Source organism: Carassius gibelio, chromosome A7 (assembly GCF_023724105.1).
Source record: "Carassius gibelio isolate Cgi1373 ecotype wild population from Czech Republic chromosome A7, carGib1.2-hapl.c, whole genome shotgun sequence".
In the NCBI taxonomy this organism is placed as follows: Eukaryota; Metazoa; Chordata; class Actinopteri; order Cypriniformes; family Cyprinidae; genus Carassius; species Carassius gibelio.
This window is the reverse complement of record NC_068377.1, coordinates 6053881-6063484: the sequence shown is the minus strand read 5'-3', so window position 1 is coordinate 6063484 and position 9604 is coordinate 6053881. Positions and strand designations below refer to the sequence as shown.

The 9604-nt window shown below is 38.0% G+C and overlaps 1 protein-coding gene across 6 annotated transcripts in view; it reads left to right on the top strand.

Moving 5' to 3' along the window:
* Positions 1-9604, top strand: part of mrvi1 (murine retrovirus integration site 1 homolog) — a 31446-nt gene continuing 21842 nt past the window's right edge. For 2 of the 6 annotated variants that reach the window (XM_052601046.1, XM_052601045.1), the window contains exons 1-2: positions 1-154; positions 5662-5785. The gene's annotated coding sequence lies outside the window, so the exon portion shown is untranslated. Of the gene's footprint in view, positions 155-1229; positions 1427-5661; positions 5786-9604 lie in introns of those variants that run through there. The other 4 variants (XM_052601043.1, XM_052601044.1, XM_052601049.1 and 1 more) reach the window with 3 other exon arrangements.

Below are 9604 nucleotides of genomic sequence, written 5' to 3'. Positions count from 1 at the left end.
TTATGCTGTTAGATGGCTGACTATTAATGTGCATTATAACACTTGTGCATTTGCATGACAGACCCATGACTTGCAAATAAACCTGGATCTCTCTTGCTGCTTTCAAACAGGTGGCTGGCTTCTGTGCACGCGAGCAGAGGACCACAGCAAGAAGGTAAAAAGCTCTTTATATTAATTTCATTCATTAATATATATATATATATATATATATATATATATATATATATATATAGATTTCTTTCTTTTTTTCATTATTGTCATTTTAATTTTGACCATGTTTTTTTACGCCGAATATTGAAATATCGATAGCGTCTCGAAAGCAGGTTGCTTGTCTTTTTGTGCCATCAGTTTTGTGTCATTGCTAAGACAGACATCACTGTTTATTAAACTTTGACATATCACTTCCTCCGCACATTTGTGCAGTGTACAAATGATGTCTAAATGCTATCTAAAATCATGCCGCATATAGGTGAGCTAATGCTTTTTTGCCTGTCAGAGACATTAAATAAAATAACCAAGCGATATATAGTGACCAGTATATTACACAGGCCTATTTTGACTTAGCAAACAGAAATCTCTATCTGTTTTAATAACTAAATGTTCTTCAAGGTTTACGTGTTAGTTGTTTAAAACCATGTTTTGTCTTATTTTAAATCATTTTAAGTCATCATTAAACTCTCATTCTGATGGACCTAGTCACTGCAGTGGATCCAATGGAGAGCAAGTAATGCTAAATTTATCCAAATCTGTTTCAATGAAGAATCAAATGCATCTACATATTGGATGGCCTAAGTGTGAGAAATTTTTGGGTGAACTAATCCTTTAAAGCACTGAGCCTATATATGTTTAGCAGCTGTTTTAAAGAAGACAGTTCAGATGTCACACAGAATTTGCATATTCAGAAAAAAAAAAAAAACTCATCACTTCCTCTACAGTGGCCTGTTTTTGCTGCAGTTCGGATGCTTCTTGTTAAACTTGTGCATGTGTGTTCATTAGTAATATTTAAAGTGGAAAGAAAGTAGATTGCTGCCATTAACAGTGTGCTGAAAAGAAACCCGTTTCATAAAATTCCAGAACATTTTAGTAACTAAATCTAATTCAAAAAGAGGCAGAGTTCCAAAACATACAGCCTGAGGAGGACAGACTCATTGAAGCATCAGGCAGAAACTGCACACACACACACACACACACACACACAGCAGTAACGGCCCGGAGACGCACGAGAAGGCTTCTCCTTAAATGGTCAAAGCTCCCAGGAGTCACAGGGAGGCTAGTGCAGGGAAAAAAGTCAGGGAGAGGAAAAGAGAGAGGACGCTGAAGATTGTGGAGCTTTGAGAAAAAATATCAACAGCACAAATACAAAGAGAGCTTTGAAGGAAATAGTGGGCTGTTGAGAGAGCATCTTTCATCCTTGTTGGCCAAACAGGTAGAGTTTCAGCAAGTTTTTCTTTGCATGGATTGATTTATTCTCTTGAGACAAGAGCTTGCAGCGGACACTTCCAGAAAGAAGTACACAACATGGTTTCCAAGGAGGTGTGACGTTGTTTTGTGTATGATGTAAAAAATGTATGCTACACACATTCTGTTCAGGAGCAGTGTTCAGGTGACATGGATACGGTGGTGTTCGAAAGTCTGAGACCATATTTAAAATCTGGGAATCGAACATCATCTAATTCAATCCTGGATATAAAGTTTTAGTTCCTGCACTATTTCTAGATTGCTAATCGAGTAAGCATAATTGTGACATTGATCATGTGACAGAGAGTCAGACGTTCTTGTTTCTATTGAAGCTCAAGATGCTCTCTGGATGATGCTCAAATCACGGTGGACAGCATGATCATCAGATTTGACACAACTTTGTGGCATTCATGTCAGATTGCATGCTGTTGTCAGTAAAGCAAGAATTAGACCAATAAAAAAAGGCAACTTGAATTTCACAGCTGTTTATACCTAGTCTATATCACACTCAAAAAAAAAAAATCCATTCAACTTTACTCAAATAGTCATGCTGATAATTCAGATAAAAAAAGTAAAAGTTTATCCAAGAAAATCCAAATGCACTCATTTTATAAATCCTTTTGACCAAACTTTAATTGAACATTTAACATCACTGTCACTCAACTGATTTTTTTTTTTTTATTTAAAATCCATCCAACAAAGATTATATTACAAAAAGTGCATAGTTCTGCTAATTTTATTTGTTTGTTGTTTTTCAATATCATTGTAATGATTAAAAAACGAGTATCAGTACTGTTTAAACACATTTTTAACACTTTTTAACAATACCATGAATAATATTGAATTGAATATGCCGTGATGATTTTGGTCCCTTTGAAAATATTGTTTCAGCTCTAATTTCAACTAGTGCTCTCATACTTTTGCACCACGTTGTATGTGAAATTATTTTCTTCAACATCTTTTTCAAGTTATGTTGTAGTGCTGACATATTGTGTCTTGCATATGGGCTTTATCAGTTCATACTTTTCTTTCGTGTACTGAAAGCATGAAGAAAATGAGTTTCACCAGCTCATGACACACTCAAAAAAATAACTCTTTGAACGAACATAAAAAAATCATGGAAAGGATTTCCACATGATTAATTTGCTTTATTTCAGCATTATGCAATTCTGTTACTCCAATTTAATGTACTTACATTGGGTCAACTTAATTTATTAAGGTTGATTCAACTTATTTACTATGGTTGGGCAAAGCTTAATTTAATAGTGTCAGCCCAACTAATCTGCAATGTTTTGGACAATGTTTTTAATAATTAAGTTCATTTTACAAAATAAGTTTAAGTAAACTTAACAACCCTTAATAGAGTCAACAAACAACAAATGAGTTAATTGTACCTGAAAATGTTAAATAATGATGGCATAAAATTTGAATAATGCCATTGCCACCCCCTTGCATTAGGATCATGAGCAGCTGATTAAAATTACTTTTCATTCAAACCTTTCTATAATTACAGCTTATCAAGCATATCACAAACATATTTAAATTACAAAGAAACATTTCAAACTTTTTGTTTCTTTGTTTGTTTTGTTCTAAAACTTATTAGAACAACTTAATTGCTATAAATTGTATTACTCATCTACCTATCTAATGGTGCTACACTTCTCCAAGAGGGTGACAGAATAACAATTACCCACAATACACTGCAGAAATCCTCAACCAATGAGATGCAAGTCTGTGTTGGTTTCACTAATATGTTACCTTTAAGCAAAAATGTTATGTTGGCTGAACAAATAATTTTTAAGTAAAGCTGACAATACACACTTTTTTGTTGAATGAACTAGATTAAATCAAGTTCACATTGTTAAATAAATTTTTTTAAGTAATCATAACATGAACGGATTAAGTAAAATTAGCAAAGGTGAAAGTACATTTTTTTGAGTGCATGTTTTTGATGATGCTCACCTGAATTGCCAGTTTCTCGAACACTCCCTCCATTTCCTGTTGTCTCTTTTACAATGACTGTATAGAAACCACTTCCTTTTTCACACAACCAAATTACTGTATCTGTGTTACATAACAAGTGAAGGGAGGGGGCAGAACATGCACTTTCTCATGCAGCCGTGTTATAACATTTGCCATGAGGTAACCCTGAGGTCATCAGGGCCCCGAAGGGACCTGCCATCAAGATGACCTTCCATCCTCCTTACATTTATAAGAGTAGAACTCTTCTCAGTGGAGACAGTCAAAGGCCGAATAAAAATAGATCCAGTCAATAAAACTAGAATACACACTGACCACAGGGAAAGAAGGAGGGCGAGTTATAGAGAGCGAAAGCTCACAAACATAGACTCGTAGCCAGCAGGAAATAATCAGGATGATTGGATTACACTGCAATATTTATCTGCATGTCATTCTCTGCAGGGGAACGTGCAGCAGGACTCCTGCTGTCTGGCCTCCTTTAATAGCTTCTGGACCACTGAAATCATTCCTAGTGCCTTATCTACTTATATACATATATCAAATGCGTACTTTTTCATATTTATCATAGTCAAAAGCATTATTCATTATTTGATGACTAGAAAGTTTTAAATAATTTATTTGAAATATAATTTTTTGAAACAGTGTTAAAGTTTTTACTGTCCCTTTTGATGAATGTAATGCATCCTTGCTGAATAAACATAAATCCCCCTTTTTGTTTTTTTTGTTTTAGGTAGAGTTTAATAACAGAATTAACTGGAAAATATCACACTGTTAAAAAAAACTGTATTGCTCCAATGTTGCATCACAAAAACATTGCCAATAATTATGTCATCATCACTAATAGATATTATATTACACCTTATTTGATTAGTTCCGGTTACTTCCCTAGTAAAATAAACCCATGCCATAATTGCCGTACTACAGTATGTATGCTCCAAAGACATTAACATATTTATTGACATATCACTTAAGATTACTGATATAAAATTGTAATTACATTTAATTTGCCTATTTCTTTATTGCACAATGCACATTTATTAATATTATGCCTAAAATCTGTTGTAATATCACTATAAATAAGGATCGTATGATCTCGGTTTTAGTCTTTAAATGCAAGATATTTAAAGCGTACTCAAAGTATACTTGCAATAGTTCCACTTTAGCACAGATATGCTGAAGTATATCTTTAGATGGACTTCAGCACTACTTCCTCACAATTAAAGCACAAGATCAGTTGTTCCAATTTATCAGACTTTAAGGATACCATTTCAGTATGCCAAAAGTACAGTTGCAGGGTACAAATGTGTTTTTATTTATTTGTTTATTTTTTTATTTTATTTTTTTTCACCATGTAGTCAGTTGCCTATTCCAACTTATCAGTTGTTGTTTCACACAGAAGGCTAAACTATTTTAATTAAGTTTTACATGCACATACATTTTTGTACTAATTTGTTTATGCAAGATATTGCTTTTGCAAGGATGGGAACATTCTAAAAGTTTCTGTTACATTCTGTAATATTCTAGTGCTTTCTGGAACATTCCAGAACATTGTGGGACTAACGTTAGTCATAAAATACAAAAATCATCCAACCCCTTTGAAAATTAACTACGGTTTCTATGTAGTAAAAGTTTTGTAACCATGTTTTTGGGCGTATGGTTTATTATTGTGTAACCACAGTTTTAATACAGATTTCATGGTTAAACTATGTATAGTACTTTTTTTCTCTTTACAGTAGACACAACATGTATTTTTTTTAAAGTAGAGTACAGTAGGTTCCAAAAGTCTCCATTTGATCTCGATTTAATTTCTTTGCTCTCTGTAGGACAAATAAGCACCACAGACCTTATTGAGGAATTTGGAGATCTCACCGTTTACTTAAAGCCCAAACTGCAATTAAGTTTTAATTAAATTTTCTCTTTTCAACTTTCACAACTATTCACAACATTTTTACAGTCTGTGTGATGCATATTTTATCACCAGAATAGTATGAGAATTCTGTATGAACGTTGCCTGATTTTTCACTCTGTACATGCAGGTCGCATGTACAGGATAAAATCTGTTGTGCACTAATCATTTATTCTACAATGTTGGCAACAGTTGCCTGTACACTATGAAATGGAGTGTTCTTTGAAAGGCTACGCATTCAACTGTACGCATATACTAGTGTACGTATATTTAAAAAAAACTTTCTCTTTGGGCTTAACAGTACTGGTTCCTTGCAGGTCTTCCATCTGTGGGAGCGATTACCCTACAGAGTCCTGCTTTACTCTGTAGTGAGAGCTCTTTGCCGGAACCGTCAGCTTGTGAGGAGCCCACGCCACACAACAGACAGGAGAATGTAGCTGGGTCAGTGTTTACATTCCTTCACTTCTTACAGGACAAGGCTTGTGTGTGTTTATGTAAAATCCTCACACAAAGATCATCCAGCGTGAGGTGAGACTGTGCAGGAACATTTGAAAAGTTTATACTGTCACCCATCGTGGCCCCAATAAATTACTTTGACTCCCAACTGGTACGTGTAAGCCCTTTTAGCATGGACCAAAAACCTAAAGTAGAGATTCTTTTTGGGAAATGCAACAGAGAAAAATTTCTTTTTCCATTATTATTTTGCTACACTCAGTATTTAGAGAGCTTTGGAACTACTTAGCAATTACCCAGAACACTCTAGAAACTACATAACAACCGCCCAGGGTGCTGTATACAGCCACCCATCAACTATTTAACTATTTTATTATTTAGAACATCTACCAAACAACCACCTTTGTAACCACCAGATAACTGTTTAGAACACTTTAAAAACTCATAGCAACCAATCAGAGCACTCTAGTTAATCATATAACAATCACCTAGCAATCACTACGGTAACCACAGAGCAACCATTTAGAACACCCTAAAGGGTGTTTTATAAGTCTTGATTTGCTTTTTGGGGATGTTTTCATGCTTTATTGTTACAAAAATGCATTATTTTTCAAATATTTTACATCATTGCAGCATCGCTCTTCCCAGTCTCAAACGCTCTGTTTATCCTGTTTCAGTGAAGCCCCTCCTTTCAAGATACAAAATATGCTCTGATTGGTTAGCTGGCCCAGTGCATTGTAATTGGAGAACCGCTCAGAGCGTGTTCTGGAAATGTCAAGCCACTTACCATAGCCGTGAGTTTGATCTGCTCAGCTGTAAATATTAACAATGTCGTCAATTTTGCCATACACTCTGAGATATAAAATTACAAAAGCTGTCACTGGGTGGTATCTTTTCAAAAGTACACTTCTGTACATTGTTTACCCCTAAAGGGTGCATATTGGTACCTTAAATATAGACATTACTAACTTTTGAAAGGGTACCACCACAGTGACAACTATTGTACCTTTTGAGAGAGTGTACCAGTTTGAGCCCAGTTCAGATCCTGAGATTGTTTATGAACAAGAAGGTCATTGTAATATGTGTGGGTTTGCAAAGGAAGTGCACGACGTAGGAGATAACAAATAAGGCTTTTAAATAATACACGGGAGGAAAAAGGGCACATCAAAACACAAATCCATATCAAGGTATCATACATCAATAGCGGACAAACGGGAACTAAACAGACAGGTTATTTAAACACAAGGAAAGTAATTCGAAAAACAGGGACAGGTGGGGATTAATCAATTCACTACACTAGGAACGGAATGTGACCAAATAGGGATAACACAAAAGCAACAAAAGGCCATGAATGTGACAGTTTGCCCCCTCCGGAATGGTGCATCTTCACACCAAAGAGATAGTCCAGCAGAGGGAGGGTGGGGGTTTATGAGGCGGGCTTGGGGCAAGCAAGGGGCAGGCAATGGAGAGGGAGCGTGGAGCAGAGTACCAGGGTGGAGTGGATGAAGGGAGGAGCCAGGGAGGAGCCAGATGGTGCTCCAGAGGCCAGCCAGGATGATGACCCACGGTGGATTTGACGGCGGGAGGAGCCATGGTGAAGGAGGAGCTGACAACACCAGGGGGCCGACTGACAGAGACTGTGCCGGTGGATGAGGAGCCCAAGATGGAGCAGAGTAGCTGTAAGGCCAGGGTGACACCGAGGATCCGGAGGGCCTAGGTGGAGCAGAAGGCTCAGGCGACCAAGGCGGAGGCGGGGCACTGGAAGACCACTGCGGAGCCGGATCGACTGAGGATGGAGGTGGACCCAGAGGGAAGGAGGAGCCTGACAGAGCCAGAGGGATGGAGTCCCGAGGCGGCGGATGGTCGACAACTGACCAAGGTGGAGCCGAGGGATGAGCGAACCTGGTGGAGTTGGTGGGATGCTGAACCACGGTGGAGACGATGGTGCTAAGAGCCTAGGTGGAGCCGATGGGTTGGAGGTCCGAGGTGGAGTCCAGGGCTGGCAGACTGGAAGTGGAGACAGGGGATCCTTACGCCAAGGCGGAGCTGGAGACTGGAAGTACTGAGGCAGACCAGAGTGCCCAGATGGCGCTGACTGAGGGTGAGCCGAAGGGCTGACAGGCACCAGCAGTTGGAGCAGAGGAACTGACTGGTCTAGGAGGAGGTGGGAGAGGGAGGCTGGGAGGGAACACAGGAGGATCAGGGCTGGACAGAGCCAGCGGAGACACAGGAGATCTAGGGCTGGGTGGAACCAGAGGAGACATAGGAGATTCAGGGGGCCTCCCTCCAAGCCCTCGATCTCCACCAGTACTCCCACAATGCACGGTGTTGCCGGTTCACACACCTGGTCAGTAGTGCTCTCGAGTCCAAGCTCAGGGGCGATGATTGGCTCTGTCGCTGTGAATAGCACAGGCTCTTTAATCATGGCAGGCTCTGGTTCTGCAGCTGCAGGTGGGCTCTGGCATTTCCTCCATGCAGCAGGATATCAGCTGGCTGATCTCTGGTTCAGGAAAGGGGCTGGAGATATCCTCTTCAGTAGGATGACGGTGAATGGAGATCCATTTATCTAAAGCACCCACTCCACCAAAGTGGCGAAACCCTCTCTGGGACCATTCGATGGCAGGCCTGCCTTACACCGCTCGCTCACGTTGTGATTATAAAAAGCACAGAGCAAGCGGTTTGTGAAGTGGATTAAGCACGCCAGATCGAAAAAGTCCCTAGTATGGTCCTCCAGCGAACAGTCCAACTGCTCCAGGCATAGGAGTTGGACAGCTGGTAAATCCATACTGGGAGGGGGGAAAACAAAACAAAAAGGAGAGAAAAATGCAACTAAACTCATTTTTTCTGTCCGAAGGAGATAACAAATAATGCTTTTTAATAATACATGGGAGGGAAAAGGGCACATTCAAACACAAATTCAAATCGGGGTATCATACATCAATAGCGGACAAATGGGAACTAAACAGACAGGAACGGAACGTGACCAAATATGGAAAATACAAAAGTAACAGAAGTCCATAAATGTGACAGTCATGCAGAACACAGTTTCTACAGGACGTCTCAGAGTAGTCTTTTTTAACACTTTATAATAACTTTCATTTATAAACAATTAACAAACATTATATAATGCTTAACATATCATTAGTTAATAAATGAAGAGTTTGGTTCCAAAACACAATACATTAATTTGGATTAATTTGACTTAAAATGTGTTTTCTTTACCAAGAAAGTGGCAAGATGAGAACCATTATTTTCTTCTCAAACTTTCACAATTATAACATTACAAATTCTAATCCAGGTTTTGATTTTCAAAGATTTATTATAAAATTGTATTTTTCCCCCCAAAATGCAATAAATCCATGATACAATTTTTTCTTAAAATGCAATAAATCCATTGAATCAATCTGAAAATAAAAAAAATACACAACATAGTAAGTTGATCCACATGACAGCCTCTGAACTTGGTCAATAATAATCATATATACGACCACTGGACTAAAAATACATTCATCAGTCAGTTGCTCCAAAAATGAATTCAATGGGCCATCTTGTTAATGCTTTAAATTAATTACAGCAATAAAATAACATTTCATCATGAACAAGAACATGAACAACAATATCACATTAGACCACAGAAATTCCAAAATGACATTTCCCTTATATTCAAAATGCATTTACCTTTGCCATGTTCAATTAATTTAGTTGACTAGTGCAATGTGCTGTATTAACAAAAACATAAATGGCATTAATAAAAACACTAACACTGACAAGCTATGCAATATCGCGTTCACAATCAAATGTGATTCA